Raw genomic sequence first — 27,842 nt, 5'->3', positions numbered from 1 at the left:
GAAATTACAGTGCTAAAGTGAGAAATATAATTAGGTACTTGGCACATTAATATGCTGCAAATTTTTGAAACAAACTTTAAGTGATCTGGTCATAGAGTCAAATACATCATTCTCCTTAGCTCCCACTCATGTAAATAAGATACCCTGACTTTGATAGTGATTCCCACTTTGCTTTATAATAGCTACCTGTTGCAACATAACCCTCTTCATGGCAGTGGGGTGGGGGTGGGAATTGTCCAATAAACAAGTTCTACTATGAAGATTCAAAATCCGGAAGAGTGACAAAGGTGCCAGCAAGAAATGCGCTTATTTCAAACAAAAACAATGAAATATGAAGGTTATTTCAAACTAAACCTGGAAAAATTCCTAAGGCCATTTAAGAAATCCTACAAATATAAGAATAAATGGAGAAAGTCTGAGTCTATCCATCTGCCACTTAGCAGGAATAGCCACTTTTCATTATGTCCAGAAATAGCTACATATGTTGCTGCCTTAGACTTGCATTTCTTTTCTTTACTGGGAGGGGAGGGAAGGCGCACAGAGCACATGCCACACCTCTTAAAAGGATGTAGCAGCAGCTGTTCTCCTGACATTGTGCCTGAGGCAGCAGGTACAATTCCTTTCTCTGGGGTGGTGAATCTGTGTACCATTCCCATTGCAGCTGGTGGCTTTACAACTACAGTCTGCCCCTTAAGCATGCAATTCTTCGGCCTTGGTAGTATTGCTCCATGAAATCATTTAACCCTCACTAGAAGTAACTACTGTCTTTGGGTCAAGAGATTACAGTTGTATTGTTTGTAGAACCTTAACTGTGCATTTGTAAGTTTGAGGTTTGTTTTTTCTTCTAACAAACATTTTTGAGGATATGTGGGGAGACCTTAACTGAGCATTTCCTGGGGCATTTTTGTTTGAGTTCAAGTTTTAGAAGGCCCATATTCCAAAAAGATATGGGGAGAAAAACATGATACAGGGCAGCAGCAAGTTTAAGTCCAGCTTAACTAACTTTTGGTAAGATTATTCAGCCAAAGGCTACATCTTCATAGCAACTCAAGGTACCATTAAAACTGTGTTCTGTCAGTGTTGAAGCATCTTTATAGTCTTCAAATAGTGTCACTTCCTACTAGCTGTAGCGCAATCCATGACTAAATTCCCAAGGCTTTTTTTTAAATTAAGCTAGCACATTAAAACTGCTTTCTGTGGGCTTGTCCACACTAACCGGGGGATCGATGAGCGACTATCGATGCAGCAGTGGTCGAGTTAGTGGGTCTAGTGAAGACATGCTAAATTGACCACAGATCGCTTTCCCTTCAACTCCTGTACTCCACCAGATCAAAAAGAGTAGGGGGAGTTGATGGGAGACCATCTCCCGGCAACATTGCATAGTGTGGACCCCCACAGTAAGTAGATCTAAGCTACATCAATTTGAGTTACGCTATTCACGTAACTCCAATTGTGTAGCTTAGATCGAATTTCCCCGGTAGTGTAGACAAGGTCTTTGGTATATTTTTAACCAAAAATTGTTGAGAATACCAAAACACTGGAGGATGTAAAAAACACTCAGGAGGCCAGAACCAAACTGCAAGTGACCTCGAAAGATTAGAACAATAAGGACCTAAACCAACAAAGGGGAGACTTGGGACTGATATGCAAATCCTACATTCAAACCAAAAATATAACTAAGCAGCTGCATCTAACATTAAAACAAGTTTATTTTGATCTTCTCCCTTTAATTTTTCATGTACCGAATCACCATGCTGGATACAAGGAAGGTGTGGAATTGGGAGGGGCGGTATCCAGGGAAAGATCTGTCTTCAGAAGTGATCCATAACATGAAAGTTTGAGAACCTCTGCTCTAAAAAACAGTGCTGGAATTGCTGTTCTTATCTCAAGTGGCAAGACTAAGACCATGTCTACATGTACAGCACGGCAGCAGTACTGATGCACCATACAGCACATCTGGTGAAGACACTGTGTCCCTTCAGCATAAAAAAAAAAATCAAACTACTTCCATGAATGGCAGAAGCTGTGTTGGCGGGAGCAGCTTTCCTGCCGACATAAGAGCACATGAGCGCTTATGTCAGCATAACTTATGTCGCTCAGGGGGGTGGCTTATTCATACCCCATAGCAACATAAGTTAGGCCATCATAGGCTGTAGTGTAGATATAACCTAAGTCCACAATTACTGAGTTCTCTGCAACTTCTTAGAGGTGGCCATTCTCATACAGGGAAAACCAATAGACCTGAAGAGAGCTCTATGTAGCTTGAAAGTTTCTTTCAAGAACAGTGATTGGTCCAATAAACGATATCATCCACCTTGTCTAATGAGTATTTTTCTTAAGATCCCTTGTTGGTGGTCTCTTAACTGTATCTGTATGGCAATAGAAAATGTTTCTCTAAGAAATTAGAAACTAAGGGGGTTCAGGTCTGATATTGAACTGAATATGTTTTCTTGGGTTTTAAAATGAGCATGTGCATATTTGTCAAGTTTTATACTGCATGTGATCTTCTAAAGTAGATGGTTGTAACTCATTTGAAGAGTTGAAAATAGAGAAGCTTTGCCTCCTACTAGTCTTAAGTTAAACCAAATATTCTTTTGGATAAGTGTTACCAATAGTTTCTAAAGTTCAAAGTTTCTCTTTAAAAGTGAAAAAACAGGCAACACTGAATAGGATGAGGCCAACAAGAAATGAACCTGAGTCAGAAGTTACTCTGTACAACTATTGGGAATAGAAACTTAGAATACTAAACATACTTTTTTGATCTTTCAGAGCTTTCCAGAAACGTTCAGAATATTTTGAGATTTTTCTCTAATTTGAGTCATGTTTTCCTGATGACATTGCCACATCTTTGCCTTTTAACTACTTTAAATAACTCCATAGGGGTAATTTTGAGTAAGACTGGCTCTTGGATGGTAGTGAAGATACCAGTGATTCATAGTCATTTGAATCCATGATACTGTGTATTCTCCCCCACAGTAAACTAGTGCACTGAGTTTACAACTACTGAGAATGGACCATGAGCAGGTATAACTGCTTCCTTATAAGCAGCCTAGTCATGTTAGGTTGCCCTGGTGGGGTAACCTAGTTCACTACTGCTGCTTTTACTGTAAGAAAGAAAAAAAGTAATTGTTAAATACAGGTAAAATGAACATGTGCAATGAAATCAGGAAGCTGTACATATTGGAAGTATCACCTGAATCTGTTAGATCTGTTTGAGAAACTAAAATTCTTGGTTTAGTCACATTTCTGTATTCTAACTTCTATTAGAGTTTTTTAATTTGTTCTCTGAACATTTGCAGAAGTTCTATACTTGGCAGGAAACTGGATGTAACTTAAACTGTAAACTTGTTTTGACTTTTCCAATAGATGTGTGCTTGAAAATATTACACACCCTACTTAAAGCCAAAACAATCTTATTTTTGTTTAAAAATAAGAATTGATGAAACGTTTTGCTTTCCTAGTAGCAATATGGAAAAGTTTGATATTTGTTACAAGAATTTCTATATCTTTTAAGTGTATTATCTTTCCTCCCAGGTATTTTTTCTCTTTAAATATATTAATAGCTTCAAGCAGTTTCAGTTGTGATAGTATACTTGTGAAATACTAAAAAGCTTCCTCAAAGCTTAATCTTATTCCTGTCAGCTATTCTCCATGAAACATGTGACAGTGTAATCAGTGCAAGTTTGCATCTTATTAGTCCAGTTCATGAGCTGTCTCCCTCCTCCAGTCTCTAGGGAGTACCAGTATAGAAACTTACTCTTCAGAATATACTGTGTACAGAAAGCTGTAAAATCTAATGTCTTTTTTCTAAAGACATTTTGTTACATGAAGCTCAAATATTGTCTATTCAAATAAACTGTTTATCTTAATGGCAGTCTATGGCAATACTTGACTAAAAACTAACTGACTAGCTTCTTGTGATATTCTGTCTATATTAACTCTTTTCCCCCAAAAGGAAACTACTTTTATAATCCCCAGCTTCCTCCCCCGAAATAGCTACATCATCCCTTTAGGCTTCCTTGCATTATACCCCACCCTATAGCTGTTGTGCTGTGGTAAGCAGCATATTTATTCTTGGCAGGAAACTTGGTGCATCTGAAGGGCATGCAAGCTTTAAACAAGTAACATCAGCCACAGAAGTCATCTGCCTGCACAACTATTCCACTGTGGCAGAGGAGGAGGAGAAGAAAGCAACTGACATGGACAAAATGTTAGTTAAATGAAGCATTGGGGGTGGGGAGAAACATCAACTGTATAAATAACATTAGTAAAGTATTAAGGCTATTGGAACCTTTCTAAATATACAATATTTATAGATAGATTTTTCCTGACAGTGAAAATGTGTGTGCTGGTGGAATGGGTCCACCATAACAAGCCCCGCTCTTGCTCCCCAGCAAGCTTCTGCCTCAAGACTTATTGAGGTTTAGCAGGCAGTATTTACAAGAAAGTAGCTTAATTAACCAGAAAACAATGGGGAAACTTCTCACTTCACCCTTATCCTAAAATGTACAGGTTCTATGCTCTTTCCAACACCGCTGCAAACCCAGTCAAAACATCTGTACACTGGGAGGGGAAAGCTGAACTTGAATTAAGCAGCTGGTGTTCCTGCCGTTTGTCACAGGGTATGTTTTTGGACACTGGTCCATCTTTACAGGCTGTGACCTAGGAGACAGAGGGTGGGGGGAAGGCGAAGGGGGCAGAGAAATGAAGGGTCAGTTTTTCTGGGTCTTGCACAAAGATGTCCTTATGTTGCAAACAGAGGAAGTCAGTGAATATGAGTCTGAACATGTGCTGGAGGTAGGTTTTCTAAAAGTCCATTTCAACTTTAACCCCTTCCTTTCATTAAGATCTAATTCACAAATGTTCAAAGAGCCTTACAAACATTTCCTGCAGAACTAAGTTCTGGTTGGACTGCAAGTCTTCAGTGTGTGTTTCCTGCTCTTCTCGCCCACCCGACCTTCTTGTACAATGTTTTCTACCATACTCTGTCATCTTCTCTGCACAGTTCTCAACATTGTACTTTTCTAGCTTATCCTATCAGTGGCTCAGGTCCACCATTTCCTCCCCCCAAATAGGACCTTGGAAACTTTGCCAGATACTTCAGAGCTAGAAGACTAAACCTACTAGCCATATACAGAAGTTGGGGAACAGGAAGATAGTTAGCAGCAGTGCCAGTGTGAGAAACTGGCCTTCTCTGAGCTACTGGGAAAGTAGTGGGGATTCCTCTGATAGCACTCTCCCTGGAGCTTCCTTCAGGGCTCTTATCTTTCATACCAGCCTGTGACTAGTCAGCATCTGAAGTCTGACCTTGTGGAAAGGAGTATTCTTGTTCTGTTGCTCACCACAAACCTGGCTGCCAGAGTTTGTAAAGGCAATCTAGGGCTCTAGCCACACCATGATGTGGCCCTGCTCTATTACCCCCTGGAAGCAATAGTGGCAAGAGATTCCCTTCTCATCCCAGAAAGGCAACAGCAGGGGCCCTCCTCCCCTGGGAATCAGGGGCAGTAAGAGGGCGTTCCCTTTACCTACTGGAGAGGTAGGGGTTGCAGCAGGGGTTTTCCCAGTACTTAACCCAACAGCCAGTCCAGCTGCTTGAACCCCAGCAGAGGGCTCTGTATGGCAGGAAGACAGAAGTGCAGTGAAGCCAGTCTATCCTATCCCAAGCAAATGGAACTGTCCGTTGGGTTAACAGACTCTTGCTGGCTGCTAAAGGGTGGAGGGTCTTTGCTATTTTGTGGTTCCTCACAGTCTGCTGAGAGAGAGCAGAGTGTCACTCCACTACACTAAGTTGAACTCCTTCCTGGTTAATAGCCCCAGTATCTACTTCTCCTCAGTGCTTTGCCACAAACAGTAGCATGAAGGTGACTTGATTCTTTATGGCTTCAGTGTTGCCCAGGTGGTTCTGAATAGCAGCAGAGAGACCTGGGAAGACACTGGCCAGTTTTCACTCTGCTGTACTTCACCAGAGCTCTAAGCATCAGTACAGGAACTAGAGCTCCCTGTGTTCAACTTGAAGGACAACACTGCACGGGCTTGTACCCTGCCCCTAGCTGGGCAGTTCTTTGCAAACAAGTGCTAGACACTTTATTTTTTTTTAAATCCTTATTCTCCAGCACTTATTGGCTCTCTCCTTCCTACTGACTATAGGTGAGTAAATTTTTGTCCCTTTGATTTTTAAGCAGGGAATGGCAAAGGAGGAGTGGAAGAACAGAGGAAGAGGATGACAAGAGGCCAGCAAGGGTGGAAGTACAGTTTGGTACATAAAGCCAATCCTTTTCCACTGCACATAGCACTTACTACAAGAGAATGAGGGTCCACCCTAAATTAGTTCTAATATCTGGAAAATCCTCCTCCTAGAACTGGTCTTATGCTCAAAGAAGTCATTTCCTTACACTCCAGCCCACCCCACCCCAGACAAATGATGATGTAGCGATAGCTGTGTGTCAGCCACCTCAGCTGCTGAAAGGGAAGATGGGGATCCTCCCCACTGGTTTGCAGTCTCTCGTGTTATCTTTGATGAACTCTGTAGGAAACAAAAAGAAAAGGAGTACTTGTGGCAGGTGCCACAAGTACTCCTTTTCTTTTTGCGAATACAGACTAACACGGCTGTTACTCTGAAATCTGTAGGAAACAGAAAACTAGTGCCTGCTCAGGTGGAGCATTTTCTAAAAGGAATGGAGTTCTCATTTACAAACTACCAATATTGAAACTACAACCTATGGTGACTTATTACCAACACTTAAAAGAAATGGAGAATCATTTTAAAAGAACTGTGGGGTATGTCTAAACTGCGTTACTGCCATCCAATGCGGTTTTATTTGATACTATTTAGAAAAGAGGGATTGTAACCATGGCAAAACTTATATCATGACGTGCCACTAGCAGTTCCATATATAGTGTAAGAGTGAAACTCAAGTGTACAGGACAGCAAGCAGCGAGAGAATATGGAGTTCTTTTTTTAAGGAGAGATCAGGATGACCATAAAGCTTACCATTTTGCTTTCTCTGAAGGGACTAAAACTGCCTTTCTTCAACCTAGTCTTCCAATAGTAACACCACAAGTCTTTTGTTTACACAGTTCACATCTTGCTGAGCAGAGTTGTAAGAAGGTAAATATTTATATAGAATTTGTGTCCTGATTTTGTGAGGTAGTCAGATACCACTGGTGGGCAGCATGACAAATACAGTGTTTGGGTGTAACAAAATACTACTAATCTTCATCCACAGCTATAATGCAAACATTCAGAATAAAAATTGATTTTCTCAACAAAAATATTGATGTATAATTAGAGATTTAAAAAGCTGAAGGGTTTAGTTCTTTTCTGCAGACATGAGCTAAGCACAAGGGTAACTCCCTGACATGAGAAGTTACGGTCTAACAGAATTACTGGAAAGCTATGGGTAATAGACATAAATGAATATGCTATCTACAAATCCCCTTTTTTTAAAGGAAAACAGTCAACTTAAACACATGCTTTTGTGTAACAATCTTACAGGCTGTAGCAAGTAACACTGAATAGAAATATTTCCTAATTAGTATTTGTTAATTATACAGCACTTTGTTAATGTCTAATTTCACTGTTTCCCCTGAAGTTAGTTTTCCCCTTCTATGTGGGTCCTGCGTGCAACAAAGAGAGAAACATGTTAGTATAAAATAAACTACACAAGTTGTTAGGGAAACCTGGGCAAGCTTAGAACTACTTAAAACTTTTAGAAGTTGACTAGATTTCAAGTTGTGCCTCATGAACAGATGCTGAATACAGTGACTGTTTCATGTTGCTTTCAATCAACATTTCAGGGCAGCACACCAGCCTGTTGGTAGAATTACTTCTTCCTATGAGTCAGGACTAGAGATGACAATCACTACTACACTGCATTGCTTATCTCCTATCTGTGGATGCTAAACCATTGTGCTATTGCACCTCAAGTGTAGTTAAAGTAATTAGTTTACACAGATAGTGCCCTATCCTTCTCTCCCAGGAAAGCAAAATGGCAGAAAACCCTTCTGTGAAGGTGCACAAAGAAAGGCAGTTACGTAAGATGTTACCACCATCTCTGCATAGGTCCTGATTGTTTCTCACCAGGAATCCCTCTGGGTTAATGATAAATGCCAGTGTACTGGGGCCCATGCTGGATATAGGCTTGCCGGCCTCATCCAGAAGAGGGAATAGCGTATCAGATGAGCAGTTCTCTAATTTGCATATTGCTTAAGGAAAGAGTTGCCTTTCTGCACCTTTTCATGTGGGAGGGAAACATGGTTTTAGGCCCTGATCCTTTGAGGTGCCCAGTGTTCTCCCCTTGATAGGTCAGTAGGAGCAGAGGGCACTCAGCACTTCATAGAATTGGGATTTGTTTGTAAAGTGTTTTGCAATCCTTCAGTATCAAAGGCACTAAGATAACTAATAGTAATATTTTACTACTGTGTGCAGCATCCCAATTCCTTCCATCTGTGTATTGAAAACTAGGGAAAAAAGCCTTTTGTAGTTACCTGAAAATTTCCTTCCTGTGCCTAGATCCACAGATTCATTACAGTGGGTTTTCCAGCCTCTTTGTTGCTTGGGGCCAGAATCACACTGGCAACAGGGCAGTACCTTCTCCCTGATGGCTCTGGAGTCTGTCTGAACCAGTCCTGAATGATCTGTGCAAAATGAATTGTTTAACATTGTAGTGTTGGGAACTTATGGGAAGGAATGTGAAACTATGTATCAAATGTAAGAAGTTGGGAAGCATCTGAGTGAGATCAGCATTGCCAATAAGAATTTTTTTTTGTGATATCTATGTTTATCTTTAAGCCCAGATGAACATTCTTTACTTGTAAGGTGGAAAGTCAGGTGTTAAAGGCAGATTGGTGGTTGATGTCCATACAATTCAGGTAATCTGTGGCAATATTTTAGAAAATGTTTTATAGTAAATTATTTGCTGTCACACTCACTGCAGTAGATCAAGTGCCAGAATGCTGTGTAATGCCAAGGTGCCAGTCGTCATGCGCTGTGGGAAATGAATCTTCAGATACAGTCCTTGGTGCAACTCTACAAAGCTGGAACTAATTTAAGAATGGTAATTTGGTTGAATAGTGTTATGCAATTTGCCTGTAGGACCTACATGTACTAGAAGAGGATTAAATGGTTTCCCAACTTTTAAATTTCATACATAATTGTTCACTCCTTTAAACTAGTTCCCAACAATAAGTGTTCTACAACTCCTTTTGTAAAAATAAATAAATTAATTCAAGGCTGGTTCAGACAAACTCCAGAACCACTACTCAGAAGCCTCCACATAGAGGCATACGTTTCTGACCATACTCACTACTCTTCTCATCCCGCACCAACTAATAAGTCAGAGTAGAAAACAGAACCAAGTCTCATGGGCCCAGGCCTGCCTGCCCGCCCCTCTGCAATGTCAAGAGTTTTGCTATACCTGGAGCTAAGTGTATCTCTCCCCCTTTTCCCAGTGAGATGTGAGAAGAAGCACTAGTATGCGGGAATATTTCATTTGGCTGGTTATGAAGGAGTCAGTCCTTTTCTGCTTAGCTGCTGCCCACACTGAGCCTTCCTCTATGCCAGGCAGCTTCATGTTATCTTTGACCAGGGATTCCTCTGCTGCCACCCCCTTTCCTTAACATTAGGTGGCCATTATTTTTAAGAATATTTTAAGAATACTGCTCCTTTCTCCTCAAATTAAACTAAAAGTAAGAGGATAAAAAAAGCGATCATGAGTAAGAGGCAGAGGCAAAAGGCATTCTTTAAAACTTTAAAGTCAAATTCTACTGAGGAAATCAGAAAGGAGCATAAACTCTGGCACATCAAGGGTAAAAGTATAATTAGGCAGGCCCCAAACGAGTGAAGACCAACCAGCAAAAGGTTTTAGAACAAACTGATAAAATAAATAGAAATAAGTCACCAGGACTATATAGTATTCACTCAAGTGTTCTACAATTTCATATTTGAGTTCCTTCAGAACTACTAAATCTGGTATGTAACCTATTGCTTAAAATCAGCCTCTGTACTAGGTGACTGGCGGATAGCCAATGTAATGCCAATTTTTTAAAAAAACTTCAGAGGTGATTCTGGCAATTAGAGGCTGGTAAGGCTAACTTCAGTATCAGGCAAATTGGTAGAAACTGTACTAAAGAACAGACACACAGATGAACATGATTTGTTGGGGAAGAGTCAACATGGCTTTCGTAAAGGAAAATCCTGCCTTGCCAGTCTATTAGAATTCTTTGAGGTTGTCAACAAGTATGTGGACAACAGTGATCCAGTGGATAGAGTGTGCTTGGACTTTCTGAAACCTGTGACAAAGTCCCTCATCAATGGCTCTTAAGCAAAATAAGCTGTCATGGGACAGAGGAAAGGTCCTCATGGATCAGAAACTGGTTAAAAGATAGGAAACAAAGGGTAGGAATAAGTGGTCAGTTTTTAAAATGGAGAGAGGTAAGGGGAAAGTGGTAAATAGCAGGGTTGGGCCCCCCCGGCCCCCAAGGATCTGTCCTGCAACCAATTATGAATCTGTTGAAGAGCAATGATCTGGGAAAAGGGGGCAAACAGTGAGGTAGCAAAGTTTGCAAATGATACAAAATTACTGAAGTTAGTTAGTCCAAAGCTGACTGAAGAGTTATAAAGGGCTCTCATCAAATTGGGTGACCAGGCAACAAAATGGCAGATGAAATTCAACATTGAAAAATGCAAAGTAATGCACTTTGGCAGACATTATCCCAACTATGCGTACAAAATGATGGCGGTCTACATTAGCTGTTGCCACTCAAGAAAGGGATCTTGGAGTCATTGTGGATAGTTCTCTGAAAAATCCACTTAATGTGCAGTGTCAGTCGAAAAAGCAAACAGAATTAGGAAAGGGATAGATAAGACAGAACATATAATGCCAATATATAAATACACTTGAATACTGCATGCTGCTCTGGTTGCTCCATCCCAAAACAATCTTAGAATTGGAAAAGGTAAAGAGAAGGGGAACAAAAATGATTAGAGAGATAGAACAGCTTTCATATGAGGAGAGATTAAAAAGACTGGGACTATCAGCTTGGAAGAGAGATGACTAAGGTGGGGGATAAGATAAAGGTCTATAAAATAAATGGTGTGGAGAAAGTGAATAGGGAGGAGTTACTTACCCCTTCACATAACACAAGAACGGTCCTCACCTATTGAGGTTAATAGACAGCAGGTTTAAAATAAACTGAAGGAAGTACTTCACGCAATGCACAGTCAACTTGTGGAACTCATTGCCAGGTGATGTTGTGAAAGCCAAAAGTATAACTGGGTTCAAAAAGAATTAGATAAGTTCATGAAGGATAGGTCTATTGAGGTCTATTAGCCAAGGTGGTCAGGGATGCAACCCCATGCTTTGTGTGTCCCTAAGTTTCTCACTTCCTGATCCTGGGACTGGACAACGGGGGACTTGATAATTGCCCTGTTGTGTTCAGTTCTTCTCAAGCATGTGGTATTGGAAGACAGGATACTGGACTAAATGGACCATTGATCTGACCAAGTATAGCTATTTTTATGATAAACCCTGTGTCCCAGTGGTATGGTACTCAGGAATGGAGGAGACAGTGTGGGGAATCTACTCATGTGTCTTTTTCTTTAAAAGAATTTTCTCAATCATAAATATAGAGGGAAGCACCACCTCCTGGCAAGCTGAAGAAAACTGACTTTTGCTAAGAGTTCTTATAATTTAATTAGCAAGGGTATTTTGATAACATAGCAGTGTTAAACTGGTGTAAAGTCTTTAGAAAATACCTGTCCCATCGCACAATCTGGTCCATTCCAAAGATAAAATATTTGTGCTTCAGATGTATTTTTGGTGCCTTGGTGTAAGATGACATCTCTGGCAAGGATGATTTTGCTGAAGTGAGAGTGGGGGGGGAGGGGGGGGAGGGGGACTCCATCAGAGACAGGGAAATTATCCCAAATTTAACTCCAATGTGGTGGCAGGACTTTAAACTCCCAAAAGCTCTTCCTCCACCCTGTTTTCCCACCCCAGTTAGTATTTTACTGCTGCCCCTGACTAGAGGCTTCTTTCAGCTACCCTCTCTTGAGAGAACTTCCTTCTTTCCCTTTTTGAGGCTGCAGCTGCAGCTTCCCTCTCCTGGCCTTGCACTCCTTCCTCTCTCCCCATGGCCATAGAATAATAGAATCATAGAATATCAGGGTTGGAAGGGACCTCAGGAGGTCATCTAGTCCAACCCCCTGCTCAAAGCCACCCTTATCCTGTCCTAGTTTAGAGAAATATTTTATTTTACCAAAAAAAAAAAAGCCTCCCAACCCTCACCAAGAGGGAAGCATGAATGATTGTAAGGGGACCCCAACTGACTGTGTTTGCATTGGGTCCCAGATGTGTTTGAATCAGTCCTGACAACATCCTTCCCCTCGAGGCCATTTTATTTCAGCCCAGAAATAGAGTAATCGGAACTAAGTGCAGTTATTTGTACGTTTGTGTATACAGCATATTCATTGTTTGTATATGCAGCATGTTTGTTTGTGTACAGTTTCATTTACATATAAGAAATGAGGTATTTCTACTGCATGCTTTGTATTATGCTGCTTACTATATTTGCTGCTACTGTAGGTAGATAAATAGTGTCTGTGTTGGGTACAAATATGGGAACACTTGTATTATTTAGCATGCCAATAATGTAATTTTAATTGAAGGTCAGCCAACCCAACTTCCAGATTTAAAAACAGATATTGATTTATGGAGAATAATTTTTAAGGGTTAAATTCGTTGCTGATGTTAGTAGGAACAGCTCTCACTGACTTACCAGAATTGCACCCTCTTACAGCAGTGAATTTGGCCAAGGTCTGAAGTGAGATTCGACTTCCCATCACATAGCAAAAGGATATTTAAACTATTTAGAGCTGAGTTGGATCCAGATTCCATACTGAAAGTACAAAGCCGAAAATGAGTAATTGTGTAGGTCTGCTCAGCCACTTCTCCATTTTGAGAATTAAAATGATTAAAATTCACACAGTTGAACCCAAATGAGAGCAACAGCATTTTTAATTTTATCTATAGCAAAATAAATCAGGAAGAAGTGGAAAAAATGTTAGTGTATCCCACTCCCATAAGGATACAAAATGACATTGGTCTTAACTTGAGGACAATGCCTTTTTCCTGTAAACTGGAATTGTACCTGGCAGCCATTCAAGAGCCAGTCCTGCTGAAATACAGGTACTGTTTCCTGTGTGTGTTAGCTATCTGAAAGGGGTGGGATAAGGATGGGACCATGAATGAGCAGTTGTGGAGGAAAGCACAAGCTGTGTCCATTTGAAATAAGGGCAGAGCTGATGCTGCAGCCTGAGCTGCCTGGGAGAGCCTCGGAAAAAGGTTGGCTGAGGTAGGCAGAGTTACTCACGGGGAACACCACTTGAAGCATCGCCCATGGTTTAAAACCCACAATCTGGGATATAATCAATAGCTGCTGGGAATAACAAAACAAGAAATAATTGTAACCACTGTGCCAAAACCTTCACAAGGCACATTTTTTTACATTTTCTACTTATATGGCCTAAAGTATCAGAATGGGATAAACCCTTGATAAACAAGACTTCCTACTTTAAACCCTGCAGGAATTATTGTTAAGACTGACCACAACCTATGGCCAGGTAAGCCTGCTGTTTACAAAATTTGGGGGACGAAGCCAGAGGTGCATCTACTTCTACCAGCCCCAACTGATGTGAGTAGTCTTGACTCACATGGGTACAGTATTTCCACTGAAGTAAATGGGATTGTTGTGTGAGTAGGCGCTACATGTCTGAGTAAGGGCTTGCAAGACTGGGACTTAAATAAAGTGCTCTCGAAAACAAAATAGATATCAGATTTTGTTTTTTGTTTTTCCCCTCTCAAACGTGTTTGTTTGTTTTTTAGTCACTCCGTAGAAGTGAGTGGCGTGTTACTCAGTAAATCTACTGATGGGACAGTCATGGAGGATGCAAACTAAGTTGTACAGCAGTGCCCTGTGGAATTCGGTAGCAGCTCCAGACAGCTACAAGAGGACCTGTCACCCTTTGCACCTGACCAGATCCAGCAGCTTCCACTCCACTCAGGAGCTTGCACCACCTGTGAAAGAGCTTCTGAATCGTCTTGAAGAGCCTACATCCTGTGCTCATCAATAGCAGACCCAAGAGCATAAGTCCATGAGAGGATAAGTGTCAGGCCTGTCATTTCACCTTTCCCCCCCCCCCCTCATTTCACCTTTTCCCCTTTCCCTCAGGTCACCTTCACAGTACAGTCTCTGCATAGCATCTGATTTACTAAAATTTTAAGTGATCTCTGGACTTTTTTGCTGTTGGTTGTCAGTTCTTCCTTTTTCCCATCCAACCTCTTTACTACCCAGCCTCCCTTTTCCTGTCCAGCCTGTCTCCTTTCTCCCTCTGGTTTTCTTCCTTCTGACTTAGTCCTAAAACTAATTTCTTCCCCACCAGTCTCATTTCACCCACTCCTATTTCAATGCAAGATAACCAATAAGAAAAGATAACCCATACCTACCCCATTAAGAGATATGCATAACAATTTAAACAACAGCATGTTGTAATCTTGTCCTCACCTTCCCTCCCTCTACTTGTTTTGGCTCTGTTTAGACTCTGTTTGGCTCTGTTTAGACTGGAACTTCTTCAGTCAGGGACCATGATAATTAATCTATAAAGCACCAAGCCCACCTTGCATTTGATATAAATACCTAAACACATCCCCTTCTCTTTCTAGGGTATACTGGTATTAGAGAAGAAATACTGCCATAGAGAAAAAATGACTTTCCTTTTTTCTTTTCATTTTAAGTTTAATATTAAATACAGGCTTTCTGTATGCCCAAGATTTCAGACTTAAGCTAGACTGATTCTATTGGTAAACGAAGGACCATATATGTCCCTCTACGTGCACATGAAAGTTGTTAATGTGGATATGGAGCAGTATGCGTCCCCAAGGACGCTACAAAATTGCCACAATATAAGAAACTGAGCTTTACTGAAAAAAGTGGCACTACAGGAAGATAACTGTCCTGGGAACATAGGAACTGTCATGCTAGAGTCAACTGGTTGTCCATTTATCCCAGTATTTGGTCTGTGATAGTGACCAGTACCAGTTACATTATAGGAAAGTGCAAGGAGCCTGCCCATAAGGGAAGTTCTCCCATCAGTTAGTGGATGGCTTTGGCCCTGTAAAATAGAGGTTTTATATCTTCTATATCCTGCTAATATAACTGCATGTTCTCCTCTGAGTCCAGTCTTTATTAAAATCCTACTCAGCTTTTTGCTTTTGTGACCTTTGTAGGCGTGAGTTCCACAGCCTTTTTTTTTTTAAATGCAGCATGTATTTCCTTTCATGGGTTTTAAGTGTTGCCTCCTAATTTCTATTTCTACTAAGCTATGCTTTTAAAAAAGATAGGATAAGTATTGCTGAGCACAGAATACTAGGTGAGTGCATTTTTAGGCAAAGTTTAAAAACTTTCTATACTCTGATCAGACCCCACTGCTACCTTTTTACAGAAAAGCAAGAATCTAGTTCAGACTCATCTGTCCCCAAGCTGTGACAATTCAAGATAGTACCAGAAATCAAGTTGAAGTGATGAATACACTGAAAACTGCTTATAGGCTTTAGAATCTTTCAGAATCTTAAAATGTGTAGTGTATTTATATTATTGATACTTTAAAAATGAAATTTAAAAATGCTATGGGCAAGATATGAAACAGTAAATAAAATGACAGGTTTCAGAGGAACAGCCGTGTTAGTCTGTATTCGCAAAAAGAAAAGGAGTACTTGTGGCACCTTAGAGACTAACCAATTTTGCATTTGGAAAGGAAGATGATGTCTGTCTGTATCTGTACAAGTTTCTTCATGCAGTTGATAGATTTCCACTCCATACGGCTAAATGCAGTGCCTTGCATAATTTTATTGCTTATTAAAATAACTTAAATTCCTCTACAATTCGTTAAAAACTACCATAAAAGAAATCATTCCAGGGTGCAAGATTGTAAGGATTAACTTTTCCATTATTGATAGCACTGTCTTTCTGCCTCAGAACACGACAAATGCGTGTGCATGCATATAATTCTGTATGACAGTAATCATTGTTACTAACATTTAACAACACAAACATATACCTCTGAATCAATTGAATAACTGAACACATTCAAATAGCTTAGTTTGAAAATGTAACTTTCTTCTTTTGAATAAGCAGTTTTGTTATGGAGCTAAATCAGTCAGTTTAACAAAGGGCAGTATGTTGATGAATTATGTATGTTTTCTGCATTTTCTGCCTGCTGATAATTGACAGGTATCATGGCACCTTCTACTAGCTTCCTGTAATTATGAGCCACATATCAAATACAGACTTGTATACTGTTTCCCCTCCTCAAAGTGGTCTTGTGTTTTATTTAGAGCTTACAGCATTTGAAAATTTTCTATTTCTCTCACTCTTGATTCCAGGCTATTTTACCACATAATCTATCCAACAATGAATTAATAATATTTCTTCAATGTTAGTTTCACAGAGTCATTCAGGCTTTGTGTTAGATTGTGTGCTTAAAGCAAATTTTAATAAGGATACTCTGATACCACTGGAAACGTATCTTTTAATTGTTTAAGAGATAAGCTACTGTGTGGAAACATAGTAAGATAGATATTTAATGACATCTACTTTAATCATTACAGAGTTATTCAGGTATTGACAGGTTAAAAACCTAATGTCTCATGGAGAAAATTGAACAGCTATTTCCTTGGTGGTGGTACATATTTAATTGAGGCTAACTGCAACATATCAAGGAAACATTAATTGGGTTGTTCCACAACTGTACTCATTACTGATTCAAGTTAAGCACTACTGGATATTTTAGCACGATTCAGATTGGGTTCGCCTAGTATTTAGTATTACACACTCGAAGTAAATTCAGTTTGCAGAGAATAATTCTAACATATCTCTGATAATAAAGGTATAATTGAGTACTTTGAGTATTGAAGGTGCTGTAGAGTGTGTGTGTGTTGCCTTTAACTACCTGAATGTGCATATTTTAATCTAAGAACTTGAATCTAGTAGAGAATGTAGCTGATTTGTGTAAGGTTGTGGCATGGACACTGGACAAGGATTTGCTATTGTGGATCAGACCAGTATCTCATCTCTGACAGGACCAGAGGAAGATACAGAAAAATAAACCCAAAACCAGGAGAAAACACTTGTCGATAGAGAAAATACCTTCTTAGCCTCCATCACTTTAATCTTCATTTGGCAACATCTATAGTGAGAAATCAGAGCTTGGATCTGACATCTATTTAGCCCTAGATTCATCACCATTAAACAGCATGGTATTAGGTAAAGTGAACACTAATACTGCCCCAATAAAGCATCAGTTATTACTTTTCATCATCGTTAACTAAGTCAATTTCCAAGGTGATGCCTCAGCAATTGTATTGCTGTACTGGTTCCCATCTAATTGGAATGTACCGTTAAAATATTTTATAGTTATACAGCACCTTTCACCCAAAAGCACTTCATGTATTATAGAAAGATATCACCATGGAACTGCTCATCTGAGTGGATGGCAGCAGCCAATCAGCATTCAAGATGTGGTACTGTAGAGGTAAGGGAAATTTGATATTCAGTCACCAGAGTAGACCCCTACTCTTACTAATAAGATCATGGGCTCTTCAGTGGACTAAAACAACATAACATCAATACAGGGAAAGCAACATGATCTCTTTTATCATGATCCCTCTTTGACAGGGATCTTTGGAAGTAGGGTCTGGCCAGTTTGGAGTAATTCAGAGCACTATGGAGATGAGTGTAATTAAGTGAGGCATGCACAGTGCCAATTTACAAACAGAGCAAAGATAAAGGTGCTTAAGAGAACTGGTATAATTGGTAATACATGAAGTCTGATTTTTTTTCCAAAGCCTTTAATTCAATCAAAGCATAACCAGTATTCATAGGGACGCTCAAAGGTACGTCTGAGGGATATTTGCCTGCTCATTTTCATCTCTCCCTCCCAGCCTTTAGGCCCTAGGCCAGTTTTATTTTTGCTTGGGGTGTTGAAAATAACTTCCCTAGTAATTTTACTAACTTTTTCCATGATTCAGTTTCCACAAAAGCATTCTTCTAGTCCAAAGGCCACCACAAAAGCATTCTTCTAGTCCAAAGGCCACTTGGTGTTGATTATACCCAAAAATACAAATATAAGCATATCCAGGTTTAATCTATATCCGATCAATGCAGTTACAAGTATAGGCCAAAATACAACTGGATCAGCCTAGGAGATACCTTCCCATCATGGCACAACTCCAGAGGGGTAAAGGAAAGCTCTGACAAAAACCCAGTCTTAGACAAATGATGCTTTAGCTAAGGTCCAATAGCCAGAAATGGCAAGATGAGGCAGTTTAGAACCCTGCTGTCTCGTGAAGGTTTTTCTTATTTCACTTTGCTATATTTTTCCCTAACTACTGAAGTTAGCATTTCTTTTTAACAAGTTGAACCCAATTTACTGTACCTGGTACCCAATCAACTGTTTTCTTTATAGATGTGAGCTCAGCCCAAACCTTAAATAAGATCATACTAATATATTAAGGGCACTGCAAGTTTAACACAAACAATCCTTTCTCATGAATTCATTCTTTTTAGTCACATGCTTTGGACTGGTCACATATTCTAATCCAAACTCAATTAAAAAACATAGTTCACCAAGGCTGAATGTGGGCCTGTGTTCCTACTCGGGGAGTGGGGGGAAATATAGAAAGTTGAACTGTTCTTGCTCAAACTTGAAAAAATACCCTTTGACCAGAAAGGCATGAGGCAGTGCAAACAAGAATTCAATGGACCTTGTTATGCTCCCCCTCTTATTTTCATTGCCAGCTATGGTACATCACTATGTCCCCTGTGCTTCTGAACCCATTTATTTTCTATCTGCTGCCTATCTAGTTGAGCCTGAAGCAGCACTGTTGTGTCAAGGCTGCAAGTTTCAGTGGGAGAAGCACTCAAAACCTTCTAAGGTGTAGCAGGGCCTCTGTAAGAAGACAAAGAAAATAAACAGGCTCAGGTGCTTTGGGAACACAAGAGATTCAGATTTGGAAGATCCTGGGGATATGAAGTAGAGAAAGGAGGAACTGTTGTTTAAGAGGAAGTGGCAATTTGTTGGAGGCACTGCCTTATTCTGATTCATGAGTTGTGCAATTTTCTCCTTTGGATTCTGATCCACTTGAGCATGTTACTAAAGCAGAATTCTTACAGCTATTGGAGACTAATTCTGGGTGCTGTGGCTACCCTTCATAAACTGTTTTCATCTGCCTGAGATTACTGTCCTGATAAAATTGTCCCTTTAGATTTCACTTCAGAAATACACATTGCACAGATTTCCCCTCCCCCCAGCAGATATTCTGCCTAGGCCGTTATAAATCTGATTTGTTTTATTATGGAGCATCCTCACAGGTAAGTGCAACAGGATAGCCAAGTGTAATAGTTTTAAAATACAAATCAGTCCCACAAAAACTAATCATGATTCTATAGTTATATAGAAGCTTAAAAGAACCCAGGGTTCATTCTCGCTGTCTCTCATATATATATATATATATATATATATATATATATATACACACACACACACCAATCCATGAAATACAGTTGCCAGACTACAACACTGCAACTGTTTAATAAGATACAATAATGCTACTCAACAGTATAGGAAGTGAAAAGACACCATATCTAACTGGAGGTAGGTAGAATGTAGTTACCCAGAGTGTACTTTACCAGCACTTGTAGATAGGCTTGTGGGATCTTTGGTTAATCCTGACAGGGTCACTAAAGGGAAGCACCTCCAGCAAAGCATGCCCTAGCATTGTGCTGGAACATTAATTCAGTATCAACTCTGACTGTAGTATGCCATCTATTGAATTATCAATTCAATTTTCTGCGGTAGCGAAGGGATTTTTGTTTTTTTAGGGCTGTTACTCAGTTAACTCATGCAATTAACTCAAAATTGTGATTAACTGCACTATTAAACAAAATAGAATACCAATTGAAATGTATTAAATATTTTTGGATCTTTTTCTAAGTTTTCGATATATTGATTTCAATTACAATGGAATAAAGTGTACAGTACTCATTTATTACAAATATTTGCACTGAAAATGATACAGTATTTTTAAATTCACCTAATACAAGTACTGTAGTGCAATCTCTATCATGAAAGTGAAACTTACAAATGTAGGGTTTTTGTTACATTTTTGTTTTTGAGGGCAGTTATGTAAAACTTTAGAGCCTACAAGTCCACTCAGTCCTACTTCTTGTACAGCCAATCGCTCAGACAAACAAGTTTGTTTACATTTGCGGGAGATAATGCTGGATGCTTCTTGTTTACAATGTCACCTGAAAGTGAGAACAGGAGGTTTCATTCCACTTTTCTAGCCGGCATTACAAGGTATTTATGTGCCAGATATGCTACACATTCATATGCCCCTTCATGATTTGGCCACCATTCCAGAGGACATGCTTCCATGTTGATGATGCTTGTTTAAAAAAAAGTGTTCATTAAATTCATGACTGAATTCCTTGGGAGAGAATTGTATGTTTCCTGCTCTGTGTTTAACCCACATTCTGTCATATATTTCATGTTATAGCAGTCTCGGATGATGACCTAGCATACGATGTTTGTTTTAAGAACGCTTTTACTGCAGATTTAACAAAACGCAAAGAGGGTACCAATGTGAGATTTCTAAAGATAGCTACTGCACTTGACCCAAGGTTTAAGAATCTGCAGTGCCTTCCAAAACCTGAGAGGGATGAGGTATGGAGCTTGCTTTCAGAATTATTAGAGCAACACTCTGATGCAGAAACTACAGAACCTGAACCACCAAAAAAGAAAATCGACCTTCTGCTGGTGACATTTGACTCAGATGATGGAAAATGAACATGCCTCAGTCAGCACTACTTCGGATCATTATGAAGCAGAACCCATCATCAGCATGGATGCATGGCCGCTGGAATGCAGGTCGAAGCGTGAAGGGACATATGAATCTTTAGCACATCTGGCACATAAATATATTGCAACGCTGGTTTCATATGTGCCATGCGAACCCTTGTTCTCACTTTCACATCCAGAACAAAAGCATTACAGAGTAAACCTATCCTGAAAGCAATAAACAGCTTACATGCAGGTTGTCGCTTATCAGGCAGTCACATCTTACACAGAGACACACTGGCAGATTTCAAAGTCTTTCAGGCCCTCTTCACGGAGTCCGTCCCTTCTAGTCACAGTCTCATGTCAGTTCTTGGCCAGGGTGAGAATGATTTCCCTTCCTGTATCAGGGAGGTCACCTTATACAGTGTTCCATTCAAGGGTCTCCTGAACAGGGTTAAAATAGTATATTCAATTTCCTTCAAAGGAAGTCCTCCAGACTTACAGATCCCTAGCCAGGTAGCATCAGTTGTTCCCCTTCCCCCCATGCTCTTAGCTCCTGCAGGAGACTGCCATAACTCGCCCCTGTAGATAAATATAAACCCTAGACCATACAGATATACACACACTTATAAAGTTGAAACAGTACTCTCAAAGGTATCTATAATATCTGTCACTTCTTCACCTTCTCTGAGAGCTAGCCCCTCTTTGTTTCCATGTTGTGGAATTGTACCAGCTTTGCTACGTGTGGAGGCTTGGGTCAGCCTTAGCAATCTGCAAAATTTCTCCCTAATTTCATTATTTGGGCTATCAAGTATTTCAGTTCTACAGGTAACTTGCTCTTGTCCAATATGAAACAAAAGTATCGATTTTTAAGATGATTTTGCTGGTGCTTTTAAAAATTTGCTTTTGGTATTTTAAAAGTGGATGTCAGTGAGACTGCTCAGATGAGCAGGCCCCGATGAGGGCTCTGGGTAAAAGAGCATTTGACCTAGTCTCTTTAATAGTGTCCAGGGTTTGAGCCTTATTCCACTTACTGATTTTCTGTGTTGCCAACTCCTGCAATTTTCTTGTAAGATGTGAAATATTTGGTGGTTCCCCCCCCAAAAAAGCCCCAACTTCTGGAGTCATGTGATTAAAGGAGAATTTCAGACTTTTTTTGTAAAATATGTTTCTAGGACCCAAGGTTGTGAAGAAAATCTTGAACGTGACTCAACTGTAAACTAGAGACTCAAGAAAACCAGATGACCAAAATCTATTTTTTTTTTTTATTATTGATAGTCATTTTGGGGTCAGAAAGTGACATGTCTTTATTATTTTTTTTTGGAATGCACGAGGCTAGCAATACTACTTCCTGCTAGTCTCACAGTAGGGACAGCAAGCCGCGCCCAGATCAGAGATCCTACTCATTCACATTTCCCAATGCCTAGTTGAAGCGAAGATCATTCTGGCAGTGCCCTCTTAGGACTAGATTGTGACGATATGAAGAACCGTAAGTGCTAGGGCAAGAAATGCATGTAAAGATTTTCCTGTGAATGCCACCTCTGACTCAGGCCTGGAATCAGGGTGGCTCAGTAGGTGGAGGCGACAGGTGAGGGTTAGGGGAAAGAGAATCATTATATGTGAGACTGAATGACAGAAATAGGTGTGGGGGAGAGGGAGCCTAGACATAGGAAGGAGGAAGATGGGCAAAGGTATATGTAGCGAGGAGGAAGAGAATAATACAAGATATGAAAGGGAGGGAGTAGAGGCAGGTTGATAGATTCAGTGAACACAGATGAATGAAAAGAGATATGACTTATAATGGAAGGAAGGAAGGGAACATAAAAGGAAAAGATGAAAAGCTGTAGAAGGAAATGTAAATATTGGAGCTGGAGGAACCAACTAGGGGCAGAGTTCTTCTTGACTTGGAGGCAGTGACCATGAGATGGTCGAGTTCAGGATCCTGACCCAAGAAAGAAAGGAGAGCAGCAAAATACGGACCTGGACTTCAGAAAAGCAGGGACCCTGACTCCCTCGGGGAAATGATGGGCAGGATCACCTGGGAGAATAACACGAGGGCAAAAGGAGTCCAGGAGAGCTGGCTGTATTTTAAAGAATCCTCATTGAGCTTACAGGAACAAACCATCCCGTTGTGTAGAAAGAATAGTAAATATGGCAGGCGACCAGCTTGGCTTAACAGAGAAATCTTTGCTGATCTTAAACACAAAAAGAAGCTTAGAAGAAGTGGAAGATTGGACAAATGACCAGGGAGGAGTATAAAAATATTGCTTGGAGATGCAGGAGTGAAATCAGGAAGGCCAAATAACACTTGGAGTTGCAGCTAGCAAGAGATGTTAAGAGTAACAAGAAGGGTTTCTTCAGGTATGTTAGCAACAAGAAGAAAGTCAAGGAAAGTGTGGGTCCCTTACTGAATGAGGGAGGCAACCTAGTGACAGAGGATGTGGAAAAAGCTAACGTACTCAATGCTTTTTTGCCTCTGTCTTCACGAACAAGGTCAGCTCCCAGACTACTGCACTGGGCAACACAGCATGGGGAGGAGGTGACCAGCCCTCTGTGGAGAAAGAAGTGGTTCGGGACTATTTAGAAAAGCTGGATGAGCACAAGTCCATGGGGCTGGATGCACTGCATCCAAGAGTGCTAAAGGAGTTGGTGGATGTGATTGCAAAGCCATTGGCCATTATCTTTGAAAACTCATAGAGATCGGCGGAGGTCCCAGATGACTGGGAAAAAGCTAATGTAGTGCCCATCTTTTAAAAAGGGAAGGAGGAGGATCCCGGGAACTACAGGCTAGTCAGCCTCACCTCAGTCCCTGGAAAAATCATGGAACAGGTCCTCAAGGAATTAATTCTGAAGCACTTAGACGAGAGGAAAGTGATCAGGAACAGTCAGCATGGTCCAAGCAAGTCATGGCTTACTAATCTAATTGCCTTGTATGGTGAGATAACTGGCTCTGTTTTAGTCCTTGACTTTAACAAAGCTTTTGATACGGTCTCCCACAGTATTCTTGCCGGCAAATTAAAGAAGTATGGGCTGGATGAATGGACTATAAGGTGGATAGAAAGCTGGCTAGATCGTCGGGCTCAACGGGTAGTGATCAATGGCTCCATGTCTAGTTGGCAGCTGGTATCAAGTGGAGTGCCCCACGGGTCGGTCCTGGGGCCGGTTTTGTTCGATATCTTAATTAATGATCTGGAGGATGGCGTGGACTGCACCCTCAGCAAGTTTGCAGATGACACTAAACTGGGAGGAGAGGTAGATACGCTGGTAGATATGCTGGAGAGGTAGGGATAGAGGTAGGGATACAGAGGGACCTAGACAAATTAAAGGATTGGGCCAAAAGAAATCTGAGGTTCAACAAGGACGAGTGCAGAGTCCTGCATTTAGGACGGAAGAATCCCATGCACTGCTACAGACTAGGAACCGAATGGCCAGGCAGCAGTTCTGCAGAAAAAGACCATGGGGGTACAGTGGATGAGAAGCTGGATATGAGTCAACAGTGTGCCCTTGTTGCCAAGAAGGCCAATGGCATTTTGGGATGTATACGTAGGGGCATTGCCAGCAGATCGAGGGACGTGATAGTTCCCCTCTATTTGACATGGTGAGGCCTCATCTGGAGTACTGTGTCCAGTTTTGGGCCCCACACTACAAGAAGGATGTGGAAAAATTGGAAAGAATCCAGCGGAGGCCAACAAAAATTATTAGGGGCCTGGAACACATGACTTATGAGGAGAGACTGAGGGACCTGGGATTGTTTAGTCTGCGGAAGAGAAGAATGAGGGGGGATCTGATAGCTGCGTTTGACTACCTGAAAGGGGTTTCCAAAGAGAATGAATCTAGACTGTTCTCAGTGGTAGCAGATGACAGAATGAGGAGTAATGGTCTCAAGTTGCAGTGGGGGAGGTTTAGGTTGGATATTAGGAAAAACTTTTTCACTAGAAGGGTGGTGAAGCACTGGAATGCGTTACCTAGGGAGGTGGTGGAATCTCCTTCCTTAGAAGTTTTTAAGGTCAGGCTTGCCAAAGCCCTGGCTGGGATGATTTAGTTGGGGATTGGTCCTGCTTTGAGCAGGGGGTTGGACTAGATGACTTCAGGAGGTCCCTTCCAACCCTGATATTCTATGATTTTGTTTTAAAAACAGATGCCAAAATAATGCAGGAATAAAAAAGTAAAGGTTTGGTGGTATATACTCCACTCTTCAGAGGCCCACTGGGGCTTAGGAAGAGGAGCAGAGCACTGGGTTCAGGTGGAATGAAGTGGATCAGAATTATGGCGGTCTGGGAATGTCACTGAGTTGCAAGCTGGTCATAATATAGTCACTGGGGCACTTCGCACCTACCAGTTTGACCCTAGTCTTAGGTAAAGTGAGCAGGCAGGGAGAATGCTAGGTTGATTCGGAAACCTGAAGCCAATCGGGGCTGGCTGAAACTAGTTAAAAGCCTCCCAGTTAGTCAGGTGGGTGTGCGTGTCAGGAGCTGTGGGAGGATGGTGTGCTGTTGGAGAGACTGAGTAGTACACACCATATCAGGCACAAGGAAGGAGGCCCCGAGGTGAGGGTGAAGTGGAGCTTAAGGAAGTGAGGGCTGCTGTGGGGGAAGTAGCCCAGGGAATTGTACATGTCATGTTTCTAAAAGGTCAGCTACCATAGCTGATACTATTAGGGACCCTGGGCTGGAGCCCGGAGTAGAGGGTGGGCCTGGGCTCCCCCCCCTCTCTTTGCTCCCTGATTAATCACTGAGACTGGGAGACAACAGAGACTGTGCAAGGAAGGATAACTTCTCCTCACCTTCCTTGCTGGATGAAAATGGCTCAGTAGACTGTGACCCTTGTCTCTAGAGAGAGAAGGATTACGTGGAGGGTCACAGTGAGCCTCTGCGGCTAGCAAAATCCACCAGGAAATGCAGGACCCACGGAGGCAAGGACAGAGCTTTGTCACAACTAGAAGTACAATAAAAGCTCTGCACGATGGAAGTATTTGTGGTCTCATAGTAGAATCTGGGATTTTGGTTCTAGGTTCCATTCTGGGGTATACACTACTTGCAATGAGATTTGAGCTCTCTATTAATAGTTAGCCAGTGTTGTTTTTGTAACTCTGCGGAAGTGGGTAAATGCAGGAGCTATATCACTGAACAACAGATGTTGCATCTAAATTGAGTTTTCCTGTGGAAATAAATTACAGAATAAATAAAGAAAAGAGAATGCCGGGTTATTCTGTCTCACTTAAGCAAGTCCATACACAAGAGAATTCCCAGCACTTTACTTTCAGCTTGGGAAATAGGCAAACCTCTCCTGACAGGATTTCCACCCAGATCATTTTGAGAATTGGCTTTCAAGGGGTGATTTGAAAATACACTGGCCTACACCTGCCCTTGGAGAGTAAGCACATAACTTACTGTTTTTTCTACCCTGCCCATCCATAAAAGAAAAGTCTGATGGTGGCAAATCAGACTGTCATTTTGATATTGGGGTGACTTGATTAATATCTAGTTGCAACGCTTGGTTTGCAATTGAAACATTGTCAAACCAAATCCATAATTGTTTTCCTGATAAACTCAATCAACTTTTTAAATAGAGAGTCAGAACAAATTTTCACTAATTATCAAATAGTAAAGCAAAAAGCTTATGACAGGTGTCCTAAAGTATGAGAAGTTTGGCACCTACAATGACCGTATCACCTTTGTGGACAATTATTGTATTTTATATAGCGTGTTGAGGGGGAGGGAATGCTAAAAATCATCATTTTTATTGTGCTTTGAAAGCAGCTGTGTTCCAGTCAGCTGTAGTGCTATTCTAGTGGGAGAAAAGAATCTTGACAAGCTGATGATACCTTATGGTTATGGACACATTTATGTGCTGCTTTTCATTCGAGAGCCTCTCATAGCTAGAGACATTTCAGTCAGATCAGTCAAGGTATCACCAGCTTTTGTCATTTTTAATGAGACAATAGTTTTTGTAATTATGATTTTTATTTGCTGGGTGTTATTTATTTATTAGAAACTGAACACACTTGTTTTGAAGTTTTATATTCCTGTAAAACTGGCAGACAGTCATCACCAATTCTAACATGTTTATGGACAAGATGCCAATTTTTTTTTTAACATCCACTTTTTTGGTTAAAAGCAACAGAAAGTTCATTTACAATATTTAATGTCTTGTTAGCTTTAAAAGTGTGGAGGTGGGTCTTTGATTTTTAAAAACAGCTGTCAGTAAATGTTGGTTGGCAACCCAATAGTCTGTGGTAGCCTCAAGGTTTTTCAGCCTGATCTTGAAGTCCCGGGCAGTTTTAGATGCTCAAGTAATTCAAAACTGGACCCTTTGATATTTTTCATAATGAAAATAATGGTATACAAAGTTAGGCCCAGAATCCTGCAAAATGGTTGCTACCACAAGTAGTTCCACTGAAGTAATGGGTCCATTCACAGGAGTAAATGCTATGCTCAGTAGTATATGACTATTTACAGGACTGGCTATTTTTCTTGAATTATCCAATTCAGATATCAATTACCCATTGTATTTTCACTGCTATATTTCATTTTAACAAGTCCAAAAGAACAAGAAAAGTTTTCTATCACGAAAATATTTCCACCCATGCCAATAGACATTCTTATGCTGATGATGCTTAGGCTAGGAATTTATGTATTACATTACAAAGATGCACTTTAAGTATTTACATGTTACAACGTCCTGAGTAATACAGACTGTACTTGTCTTGAGCTGTTGATACATTACATTTTTTTCCAAACACCCAATTACTACATACTTGCCTCAAGATAATTTGTGGAAAATTTCATGGGAAATTCTTTCGCGCTGATTGCTACAAGATGTTATCAAAACAATTCATTAAATTATAGAATATCTTTATACCAACATTGTTTATCACTTCTGGTTCTACCGGATATGCTAGGGCCACGTTCATAGTACTTCATCAAAATGCACAGCATTAAAAAAAAAA

At 40.6% G+C, this 27,842-nt stretch overlaps 1 protein-coding gene across 6 annotated transcripts in view; it reads left to right on the top strand.

Moving 5' to 3' along the window:
- LOC125636726 (uncharacterized) overlaps positions 1-27,842 on the top strand; it is a 94,542-nt gene that overhangs the window by 5,084 nt on the left and 61,616 nt on the right. For 2 of the 6 annotated variants that reach the window (XR_012668419.1, XR_007356692.2), the window contains exon 2: positions 13,884-16,364. The exons of 2 other annotated variants lie outside the window; for them this stretch is intronic. The gene's annotated coding sequence lies outside the window, so the exon portion shown is untranslated. 2 more of the 6 variants (XR_012668417.1, XR_012668418.1) reach the window with 2 other exon arrangements.

The sequence above is a fragment of the Caretta caretta genome, chromosome 5 (genome assembly GCF_965140235.1).
Source record: "Caretta caretta isolate rCarCar2 chromosome 5, rCarCar1.hap1, whole genome shotgun sequence".
NCBI classification, from domain to species: domain Eukaryota; kingdom Metazoa; phylum Chordata; order Testudines; family Cheloniidae; genus Caretta; species Caretta caretta.
Note: the sequence above shows the minus strand (reverse complement) of the source record. Positions and strands in the feature narration are given on the sequence as shown.